The sequence below is a fragment of the Octodon degus genome, unplaced genomic scaffold (genome assembly GCF_000260255.1).
Source record: "Octodon degus isolate 3935 unplaced genomic scaffold, OctDeg1.0 scaffold00285, whole genome shotgun sequence".
Taxonomy (NCBI): domain Eukaryota; kingdom Metazoa; phylum Chordata; class Mammalia; order Rodentia; family Octodontidae; genus Octodon; species Octodon degus.
The window spans coordinates 1881892-1894481 of NW_004524861.1; the positions used below are offsets into that span (position 1 = coordinate 1881892).

At 38.3% G+C, this 12590-nt stretch overlaps 1 pseudogene; it reads right to left on the reverse strand.

Annotated features, from left to right (window-relative positions):
* Positions 1-11177: 11177 nt before the first annotated feature.
* On the reverse strand, positions 11178-12373 carry LOC101577157 (annotated as a pseudogene).
* Positions 12374-12590: the final 217 nt, after the last annotated feature.

Consider the following 12590-nt stretch of genomic DNA (forward strand, 5'->3'; position numbering starts at 1 on the left):
ACAGACTTTGCTTTTCATGTCTGGTTTCACAACCAAGGAAGAACAACCACCCACAGAATCCAGTTGTCTCTCAGTACAAACTTTTATCCTCTAAATTACAGCACTGAGGATTCTGTTCTGTTGTGGAGGGAGGTGTTCTTTTACTGACAGAATATAGTGTACACCAAGAAATGTCAACTATGTTATGGGCTCTATGAGACACATATTTAACTACTACCATGTTGTTCCCACACATGGATTGAGACCTGTGCCCTTTCAAGTGAACTGAACTGCTTAGCAGCCATGGAATCATGGGTCTCTGCCCAAGGCTTTAGCAGATCTGCTGTTCCTAGGATTGGGTTTTGAGCATTCACTGAGTGCATTAGTCAACTCTCCATTGCTGTAGTAAAATACCACAGAAAACGTATAGGGAGGAAAGATTTATTCTGGCTTACAGTTTCAGAGGTTTCAGTCCACAGTTATGAAGTTCTAATGCATTTGGTTTCTGTGTCAAAGTGGAACATTCGGGCAGGAGTGTGGGGCAGAGGAAACTGCTCACGTGGTGGAAGGTGAGAAACAGAGAGATGAGTCATGGACCTATTATAATCCTCAAGGATATGCTCCAGTTACTTAACTTCGTACCACTGGGCCCCATCTCTCTGAAGTTCCACAGCTTTCAGTACTGCTACAGGTTCAGGATCATGCTTACCATACTGACCTTTGTGGCATATTCCAGATCCAAATGATGGCCTGTCTTCCACTGGATTTCTCCCTAAACCACTCCTCTTACGTCTAGTCTTCTGTAACTCTTCTTTTATATTTCCAATCCACCTGTGCTTTCTTCACAGCTGGAAGATAATCCTACTTCTTAGCTCACAACAGCACAAGGACCTGAAACTTTTATTCTTCCAACATCAGTTCTGGCTCCTGTTTCTGTACTGACATGATATGTGCCCTTTTTTCTCACCCTATCTTCTCTCATGGACTTCCACTTTGAGGGCAAGCCTCCCTGTGACAAGCATGCTGGAGTACATGGACTAAGAAGTACTCAGTACATAAGCACTGTTAACACTTCTGTACATCCACCACTTCTCAAGCCTGACCCTGTATAGCATTGTGCTTCCAATATTCTATGAGAAAATCTACTTCTTCATGTCAGGACTAGGTCAATTCTGATAGAAACAAAGATCAAATGACCTTAGGCAACAGAAATTGTTTTGGGCTCAAATGTTGACTGTAACTAAAGAAGTTTCTAGACGTCAGGGTTTAGACTGCACCAAGCATAATGACACTTTTCCACTCTCTTGTATCCAAAGGATCAAAGTCACCTCAAATACTTATAACTTTCTGTCTAATTAATAGTTTAATTAAATTCAAACATCAATCAGGCATATTTCCTTTCATATGCCAGGAGATGCAGCAGAGGCCCTGGGTGTCAGCACAATAAAGCCTGTAATGGTCTGTGGAAAGAGAAGAAGTGAGAAAGAAGAGACTAGTATAAGAGCAAGAACTTGGCTGGGAGATAGCTCACTAGAGTAAACCCCTGCCTGGAAAGTATGGGGTCCTGAGTTCAATCCTTGGTACAAGGAATAGCACCCAGGACATCTTTGAGTACTGGAAATGGTCTGAGGCACTTCTACTTGGGATAGCACATTAGAACAGTACAATAAAATCTTTTAGGTGGGGCCCAGGAAGAACACTAATCAATTATGTTCTTTATTTTCTACAAGGCAGTTGGGAAATTTACCGAAGATGTATGAAAACAACAAGAAAACACAAGTAGAAAATAAATGAAGGATAAATACTTTTCTTGGATATGTCTCTAAGGAGCATGAGAAGGTAAAACCAGCTTTATTCTCAAAGAAAGGAAAGAATGAAAAATTCTGCTGCAGAATTAAAATGTCTTATTTATTAAGTGGATTAATGGCAATTTGCTCAAGGGTCATGAGCTATAGCTTCAAGAACCTGGTAATTTTGTGATCTCTTGAGTCATCTCTAATGCACTGTGGAAAGCAGAGAAAAAACTCTGTTCATATTTTCTGATAGCATTATCCAAGCAAAGATAAAAGGGGCCATGAAAGTGGGTCATGATGGAAGAGGAGCGTCATACATATGACAGAGATGATGAGCTGGCCTAACAGTACAAGGGCAGCTCACTTTTTTGTCTGGCATGTTTTCAGTGTCTCCAGAAACTTCTGTGCTTTGTAAAAGTTCAGAAGGGAGACAAAAAGAATGGGAAAGTGATGTACTTGCTGGCCTCTGGCCACCTTCTTCAAGTTGATCAAAATCTTGCCATACTAATGTTGGAGGCAACTCAAGGGATGCAATGCAAGTTGCCTAGTATTTACTCAGGAATCTAGAGCCCTACAAAAAATTCCTCACAGATTCAGCCATGTTCCTTTTAATACGCAACATGAAGGAAATTCTTGAGAGGTTTTGAAGGTAGCAGCAAACTTCTGTATTTTATGAACACAGGAATGGCACAGGACATCAAGAGGCTCCAAAATGGTATGAGGCACCTGGACTGGGCAAAAGTGTACAGTTGGCATGTTGGGACAAGTGGATCAGGAATAGTGTTCAGAATTGGTATGTTGCAGTTTGGATCTTGAATGTATCCAACAGTCCATGTGGAAAATGTGCTTCTGAGTCATCAGCGTTCAGATTTGAGGATTTGGAAATTGATTGGCTCTTAAGGGCTGTGACATCACAATTGGATTAATTCATTAAGGATTTCACAGCATAATGTACTTCAGGGAACAGGTACCAGCATGAAAATCAACTATCTCTTCTCTTTAACAGCCAAGAGAACAACTTTGTTGGACCATATGCTTCCAGCCATGAAGTTCTCCCTCATTACAGTCCCAAAAGCAATAGAATAAGCTGAGCATAAACTATGACGTTTCTCCACAGTACATTGACTATCTCTAGTATTTCTTTTACAATGCAAGAAACCGAACTTACATCCTTATACTTTGTAAAGTGGTCTTCATGGGCTCCAACAGTAGAGACTACTTCAAGATCACCTAGCTTAGGCCCACACCCTTGACTTCGCATTTGTACACCTAGGAACTCTACCTGAGTTATGAGAGTTTTGAAAAAGACAGGAGAATTGAAACTTTTTCTGCCAGCAATTCAGATTTTACTCACCATATTTGTTGTACAGTTTACCTGTTTAGGTAGAGATAAAGGTATGGTCATGGCCTCTTTTTCTTTGCAGTGTAATTCACATGATTTCTTCAGAAAAAGCATAGTAGCACACACTTTTCCAGGATCCTGCTCTATACTTGGCGATCCAGACACTGTTCTGAGAAACTCTTAGTAGGTCTTAATTTTATGTTTACTAATTCTGCTTAATTGTTGTCAAGTATGTTATTTTCTCAGATTATTTCTATTGCTCTGATGTTTAAAACATTTTTGTGCTGCTTATCATGATAAAACTTTATGAAGTAAATACCTTTGCATATAATTGCAATAATCACTGACTTCTGAATTGAAAAGAAGGAAAGTACTTTTTGTACAATGCATCTGAGGTTCAAATAATAGTCTTATTTTGCAGTATACTTTACTACACTGTAAGGAACAAAACCAAGACCTGTTTCATGTATTCATTTAGTATAAAAAGTCATATTTCCCCAGTGCTTTGTCTGTTGTACCTGTTGAAGTTATAGTAGGTGAATACTGCAGTAGCATTTCAGGTCTCTTGTTTGCGTGTGTGTCTAGGGTCTCACTACACAGCTTGGACTTGTAGTGATCCTCCTGTTTTCAGCCTCCCTAATGCTGGGATTGTAGGGGTGGTGGCATACCATGCCCAGACTCCATCTCTGGCTCAGCATGCCCGGGTGCGGGCCTAGCATCGCAAGTGGTGCCAGAGATCGAACCCTGGCCCCTGTGCTTGCCTAAGCAGGCACTTAGTCCACTGAGCTATCTTACCAGCCCTTCAGGTCTCTTTTTTACTAAAAGTGTGCAAAACCATTTTTAAATGTTTTCAAAAACAATTAAGAGCATTTTATATTAAAAAGTAACTCTTCGCAGGTCCTATCACAGAATCTGATCTCCTACTGCTCTTCCCAGTCATCCTGGTATTTCTGTCTCCTTTCCTAATTAACACACTTTCAAAAGTATCAAAAAATAAATAAGGGCTTCTTTTACCTGTGTTAACTTATAATAAAAATGAAGGAATAAAGTAGATAAGTGATTTTTTAACATATAAAGGGAGAAAGTGCTTCAGTGAATAAGCACTTAATAGACATACACATTGTCTTATTTAAAGTAAAATATGTTAATATTTAGGTAGATATACATTCTATAGATAAATAACCTTCCTCCAAATTTCCTGCTTAGTAAAGGGCCAGGATTTACAGGCATTTGCTGCTGATTTTTGTCCCTTTTGATCACCTCCATCTTTCTTCTGATGCTCCTGACTTTTAGCCAGTTGCTTCCTGTGGAAATTAAGAAATGACCTCAAGGTCAGCTTTTTATTTGAAAATGGACAAGGCTGATGACAATGATAGATAGATGTTTTAGGAGAAATTAAATATTTAGAATCAGTTAATCAAGTTTTTAGTCTGGACACAGGCAGAGAAGAGTGACTCATCCCAACCCAGAGTGGATAAAGATGTCACAGGCCAGGGGGAAAGAGGTAAAAGGGAACCATCAGACTGGTTCTCAGTGTGGTCTCTTGACAGGGGTGACTGTGCTTTTCATTTCTTCACATGGTATGTGCTACAGTGGCTATGTGTGTTGGAAACTTGGATAAATAGCAGGATTGATAAGCAGAGGAAAAGAATCTGTACTTATTTTCAAAGCAAGAAGGTGTTGGAGCTTCTCCACACAACACTTTAGGATGACAACAGCAACAATTCCCTACAATGAATGTAATGATTATATACTGCAAATGTATGCTAATTATTTTTTAAATTAAAATTCTAGGACTGGGGAGATAACGTGGCCATCTAAGGACCTGCCTGGCAAATGCAAGGACCCAGGTTTGATCCTTGGTTCTTGTCATGCCAGCCCCAGAACTCCAGGTGTGCTGTGCTAGCCCTGAAACTGGGCATGCTGGTGCATGCCTGAATCCCAGCACTAGGAAGGCTGAGATAGCGGATCACTAAGAGTCTGAGCTGTGTAGCAAGATCCGCCCCCCTCCAAAAAAAGATTTAAACTTTCAAGAGCATTGTATCCTGGAAATTGGAAAAGGCCTGAGGGCATAGATTTCAGGAACATAACCCTTCTGCTAAGTAAAGCTGCACACACCAAGAAAAGTCAGTCCCAAAGTGACACCATGTGGGCAAACCCAGCAAGGTCACAGAACAAGAAATCTCACCTCTTGGACCTCACAGCCTGCCACTGTGTACTGTATATGCCAGAGAGTGAGAGTTGCATAGCTAACAATTATCTGCTAGACTTTAGTGTTGAGTTGGTCCTCTTCATTCCATATACCTATTTTCCCCCTTTTGGGTGCAATGCTTATCTGTGCCATTTCATCTTGGGAATACAGTATATAGCATTGTTTTGAATACTCCTCTTGATATCACATAGACTTAAACCTAGAAATTTTCTATCATTTTCAGAAAAGACTTTCCAATTTCACTTCTCTGCAATTATGCAGCTCTTTCAAATTTATGGACTCTTGGACATGGACTGAATGTAGTTTTCAATGTGAAATCAATATTGAATTAGGGGGCCAAAGTTGGTTTGCTGTGTTTGGATCATAAACGTCATCTAACAACTCCTGTGTGGGAGACTTGATGTCCTACTAGCAGTATTCCAAGTTGGGGCTTTTGAAGATGCTGGGGTTATGTCTGCTGTGGACCCATGATTGAATCAGCCCATTTAGGGATTGCTAACTTTCTGAGCTTGAAGGAAAAGACTTCATTAGAGATGTGTACTCTTTCTGTTGCCTGCAGCCAAATGATGAGCATCTTTGCTGAACCACGGACTTGCTTCCATGGTGTTCGGCCACAGTAGAAGCCCACGTGCAACACAGCCAGTCAGCTATGTGGCTTGCATCGCTCCTATTAAAGTGATGAGTCTTATATAGTAATGAAAGCATCACAATGACCTAAATCAAGCTCATGCTATCGATGTTTTGGATGCACACTGATGAGATATCCATAAGTTTTCTGAAATATTTTTTAAAAATTTTATTTTATTTTTTAAAAATCATTTATTTATTTATTTATTTATTTATTTATTTATTTATTTGGTGCAGGGTCTTGCTATGCAGTTCTGATTTATAGTGATCTCCTGCCTCAGCCTTCCTAGAGCTGGGATTATAGGTGTGCACCACCAAGTCCTGGTTTTGGTGGCTGGCTTAGAACACAGCTGCCACTACCTGGGATAAAACTCAAGTTCTTGCACTTGCCAGGCGGGTGCTTAGATTGCTGAGCTTCTTTCCCAGTCTCATAAGTTCTGAGAGAAGGGAAGATAAGAAAATAATAGGTCCTGCATATAACATTAGTTATATTATGCACACTTAGCTTGACACATGGATTGTGATCATGGATTACTTTTCTCCCTAGTGGACTTCATACATTCTAGTCAGTACAACTGCCGTGTGACCCATAGAAAGTCCTCCACTACTGGGACCTAGATGTGCTCTTCTATGAGTCACACAGCAGGTTCCATCATAGGATCTAATTGCCCACTGCTCTTTCTTTTCTTCCTGATGTTAACCTTATTTTCCCCTATGCTGACTATGCTCAATAATGAAGCTTTGCCATTAAATTTGTGGGTAGGAGTTGGAAATGTCTAGAGGGGCAGGCTATCTTTGAGAACATCATGATAAAACAGTTTACTACCCTCAAATGGTCAAATACTATATGGCTGCACGTACATGTGTCCTCTAGAGCAATTTGTAGATCATGAAAGAGACTAGAGGTCAGTAGTGGCTGAGAATCATAGCAAGAGGTAATGGTCACATGGATGATGAATTTTAGTTATGTAAGTTGAATGGATCCTGGACCGGAGACAGTACAAATGCATTGAATGTGATTAAACTGCACAGTTATCAATGGCTAAAATGTTGATTTTCACATTATGTCCAAATTACAGTGTTCTTGTCTGTACTCATCTACTTCCACTTCAATAATGAGGTATAAACACAGTTTCATCAGAGTAGTAAACGTACCCTCTTAGATAATGAGTTTGGGAGGACATGCATGAACAGAGGCAGAAACAAGCGGAAGGATACTGAAGCTCTGGTCTTTTGGCATGAAACTAAAACTTCTCTACAACATAAATTCTATTAAAATTACCTAAAAGAGGCATTTTCAATAAAGTAGAAGCTGACTCTCAGAGATGGCTAGGAACTCTCTTGGACACCACTGGCTTCAGACTCACTTGCTGCAACACTGACTCCAATAGTGTTGAAACACATAGCTCTGAGGTTTGATCCTCCAATCTGGATAAAGCAGATGTGTGGCTCCATTGGGAACCTTGCAAACTGAAAGAGTGCACAGACATCACCAATGACCTTCTCAAGCTGTGAAACAAAAACAGCCAGATTTTTGAGTTCAGCTCCAGCTCTGAAGCATAGGCAATTTCAAAAGTGTCAAAGGAGATTCTTGCCTACTTTCAAATAGTTAAATCCTCACACTATGAAGTCTTCCCATAGCAAGATTTCTTCCTTTCAGATTGGATTTCAGTAAAGACATTCAGAGAATAACTAATGCTTTGCTCTTTAAACTTGTTATCTGAAGGCATTTGATTTCCCATATTTGTCTACTGGACCATCTTGGGATGATTACATCAATTTTGCACTAGTTGTGCTTTGTATACATGTTTCTCAGTTCTGTGTGCATCTTTGAACCATTTGGGAGGGTTAAATTATATCTATGGAAGGTCATATGATGAGCATTGCAACACCCTGGATTCAATCCTTCACATCAGAAAGGTCTGATTCCACAACACTAAAGTAAGGATCACTGGGTTGGATGTATGATACCATAATTTTATTCTACTCTCCATGTGATCCCAGTGTTCAGCCAAGGTTCAAACCAATGCTGAAATATCAGTAACCCATGCACTTGTGGGTTTTGCACCTTCCATATTCAGGTGGTCTTCCCTGAACATATAACTGTCACCATTGAATTAGCAGTTGGAGGTGAACAAGATTTCTAGCCTAGCTTGAACATGGAAATCTGAACACTTACTAGAAAAAGTTAGAATTTTTAGCCCTTAATACATGTGGTGTATCAATGAAGAAGCTGATGAACATGAAGCTCCAGTGTTAGAGATTCTGATTTTTGGGCCTGGATGAAGCCTGAATATTAAATATTGAAGACTCTTTAGGCAACTTATAGTCAGAGATGACTGCAAATACCTGTCTTACATGCAATGCAAATAGAAGACTCATTTAACTCCATTTTTATCTCTCATAAACCCTCCTACCAATGTAAATTCAGAAGTTTTCCCCTGCCAGAAGGTACTATCAACCAGGATGTAGTGAAGCCAGGACACATCAGTAAAGGAATTACCTTCCCCATCTTCCACAGATATGCTGTGTCACTGGGCAGTGCATGAAGTCACATCTGTGTACAGGACATGGAGGCTGCCTAGAACCTTTTTTCAGAGTTCTATAATTTTCATTATAATGCTTTTTACCATTATAATGCCTTTTTATTTAGAAATACTTAGTTTTTCTTAAACCATTATATATAAAAGTGGTATATTTTTATAATTTTTCATCAATGCTTTTCATATAGGCCTATATAAGCATGATTGATTTTTATGTATTGATTATACATTTTACTGAATTTGTCAAATCTGAAAACTTCTAGTGGTGTTATTTTGAGAATGTTCAATTTTAAAAACTATATCATCTATGGACATTACTATAATTAATCACTATAGTTATTAATGCTTTATTTTCCCTTTCATACCTTTTTCATTTATTTCTCTTGCTTGATTTTTGTGGTTAAACTTCATTTATTTATATTTATTTATTTATTTTTTCAAAATTTTATTGATAAACAGCAATGAAACAGTTTCAAATCAAATCAGAAGTACAGTTTCAACAAATAACACACTGCATATATTCTTCTTAGTGGTTAATTGCTGTACAAGATGCAGACTTGAGATCCTATTTACAAACACCATTAGAACAAATCATTCTATTCATTAAGAGAATGCAACTATATATCTATCCTAACCACTTTGAATACACAGATACAAAATGGACATTCATCTGTATACCCTATTTTTTCGAAGTTCCGTTATTGAATATTATAGGTGTGTAAACTCATGTGGTTAAACTTTAGAACTCTACATTGAGCATGATGAGAGTGGGATGGAATTATAGTGAGAGTGGGTCCAGATTTTACATGAGATTTTTGGTTTTTCCTCATTTAACTGTTTATGGTTTTGTCTTATAAAAGCTTTATCATTTGAAGATATTATTTTTATATCAAATATTATAGGATTTGTCATTAATCAACCAGGAATGGTGGTGCATGCCTATAATCCCAGCACTTAAGAGGCTGAGACAGGAGGATCTCTGTGAGTTTGAGGCCAGCCCAGGCTACACAGTGAGCTTAGGTCCAGTGCGCACTCCAAAGTGAAAACTTGTTTCAAAAAAACCCATAAATAAATAAATAGATAAATAAATAAATATCATTAACCATTTCTGGAATTTGTCAAAGGCTTTTGAGTATTTATTGAGATAATCATTTAAGTTTTATCTTTGATTTGTTTACATGATGTAACACATTGAGTGGTCTGTACTGAAGCACACTTTAATGCCTGGAGTTGTGAAAATCTATGATCTACTTTAAGTGATGTTAAATTCTCTGTGTGTCTTATTGAGAATTTTTCATTTAATTTCATCAAAGATATTGCTCTGCAAATTTCTTTTTAAAATCCTTATCTGGTATTCAAATAAGTGTAATGCTGGATAAACAGAGTTTTCTCCTTTCTTTTATGTGGAAAGAATGGGAGAACATTGGTGTTATGTCACGGGTAAAAATTAAAATGTGTCTTGAAAGTCTGATGTCCAGGGTTGGGGCATGGGGCGATGACCCATCACGAGAGTGATGTCTTCCTCAGTGAGCTACTCCTTTAAGGGATTCATAAGTAACTGTGTTGTTTAGGATGGCAGGATATGGTTCACTGGCTGTGTGATCTGGCAGTAGAAATTAGTTGGTCTAGCTTTTCTCTCTCCTCTCTCTCACTTTCTCTCCTCTCCTCTCTGTCTTTGTGTCTAGCTTTCTCATATTTTGTCCTTCTCCTCTCCCTCCTGCTGAACTTCTTTGTTTTCTAGCTACTCAAATTTGCTTCAGTAGACCCTTTCTCCAGTCCATGTTCACTATAAAGGCATAAAAGCATGTGCTGGACCTCCTGAAATGGCTAGGGAAAATCAGATTAGCCTTTTTTTATATTACAGGTGTGAAGCATTATGTCCCAGTGTTGAGAGAGAGAGACTAAAAGATTACAAGGTTAACGGATGGTTCATTGGTGTGACGAGACTAATCACAAGGTTTAGAAGCTCTCCAAAGTATTTTGGGAGTAGTTTGGAGAGTTTGGAATATATGGTAAAGAGAAGCCTTGGACTGCTTTATGCAGACTTGAAGGGTGATTCCTGTCAGAGTTGTAAAAAGGAAAGCCATATTAATATGCTGAGCTGTGAAAGGCTCAAGTCAACAACTTCTGACATTGCCAGTTCTGCGGATAACCCACTACTATTATAGACTATTGGACTAGGTTGGGTTATTTTGCTGATTTCAAGCACTTACAATATTTGAATGGCAATGGAATGCTCATTTCTGACAAACCTAAATAAAAAAGGGGGATATAAATGAAGGACCATTTTGGATCTGTATATACAAAATAGGATAGGTATACAGCTACTTTCTCTTAATTTAAAGAGTAATTCTTTATATTTAAAGAGTCAAATTTCAACAACACTACCTAAAAATTGCATAAATTCAATTTATTAGCATCCATGAAGTACATTATTTCCATAAATTGTTCAATTATGTTCAAATTCATTTTCTTTAGGAGGTAAAATCAAGTGTGAATACTACAGTCTGTGCTGTGGTGACATCAGCAACTGCCAGATCTACATCAACAAATCCTAATTCTTTCAACATTTTGGAAAGATTTGGCCTTGTTCATTTTTCAATAGAGGTTACTGGCTGTAAGTAAAGCATTTCATTTTTCCCTTCTAGTATGGCTGTGGCTGTGATCGCTGGAGATTTCATCTACAGAGAAGCACTATTGGTTAGATAGTCTAAAATTTCCTGCAGTTTAGCTGATGAAGAAAACTGAATGTTTTGAGGACATTGGCTACAAGCTGGGCAGTTTTCCTTCCTCTCTGCTTCAAATACATAAGTGTACAGGCCATCGACATCACTGAATATCAAATAATTAGTAAGGGAATATATATGCTTGTGGCTATTTTAAAAACTTCAGTGGCACACTCAGCTGCAATGACTGCACTTGTGGAAGGGACTGCAGGAGTGATTTGTTTTACTACCCCTTGGGTAAGTCTATATTTAACACCTCTAATATACTGTGATGCTCTCTCTAGAGATTTTTGAAATATCCACTGAATATGTTCAGGATCATCTCCATCTAATGGAACACCTTCTCCAAAATGTTGCGCTTTAGGTCACTGCAACATATTTACATACTCAATACAAAACTCTGGTAGCCTGGGCATAGATGCAGTGGTGCACATGGGAAATGTCACCTGTGGTGGATAAAGTTCCAGTGTCCATTCAGTACAAGCAGTCATTCTAGGGAGAATCACCCAAGAATTTTCTTTAAAACCTTCTGTTCCTCCATCTATCATAGGGACAATAGAGCTTGGATATAACATACCATCTTCATAATTTAGAAGAGATATCAGTATTCCATTTATCCATCTTCTGGCTATGATAGAGTCAGATTATAATACAGTCATATTATTATAAGCAATGATATAAAATTGTCAATAGAAAGTGTCATTAAAATCTTGGATCTTATTGAAATGTGGAACTACATTGTAATTAAGAATTCTATCATTTAGAAATTCTGCTGCAATTCAGCTTTAGGTCTCCCAACATCTTTAGGCCTAAATAAAAACTGCCTATTTAGATTGGAACCATCTATAGTGTCCATGTCTATGAAATGAATCTGTTTAAAACCAGATAAGGCCAGATTTTTCAGGAGCTCACATCCTAAGCCATCTGCTCTAATGACTAGAACTTAACATGTATCTAACAAAAACTGGAGATTCAGTGCTCGGTTTGAAATCAGGGTGTGTGAAGGGTCTAGATAGCTCAACAAACTTCTTTACACAGTTACAGCAACCTCCCCAGTCTCCAGTGTCCCTACACTCACCATCAATGCCATTTTCTCAGCCAGCACTCCTCTACTCTTCTTCTTTTCTTCTCCGCTCTTCACCATCTGCCATATCGTTAGCCATATGGATAATTCAGTTGAGTAGACTGTCTCATTGCAGTGTAGGGTACTTTTTTATAGGCATTTCTCACTTGTGGTGAATTTTGGATTGTAGCTTATTCTACGTGGTTTTACTAATCTATTTCAAATACTGGGTTCATGTTGAGAGAAAAAAGTAACTGCCTCTAAATTCAACATTTTGAAACTAATCATAGATTTTCTTAAGAACA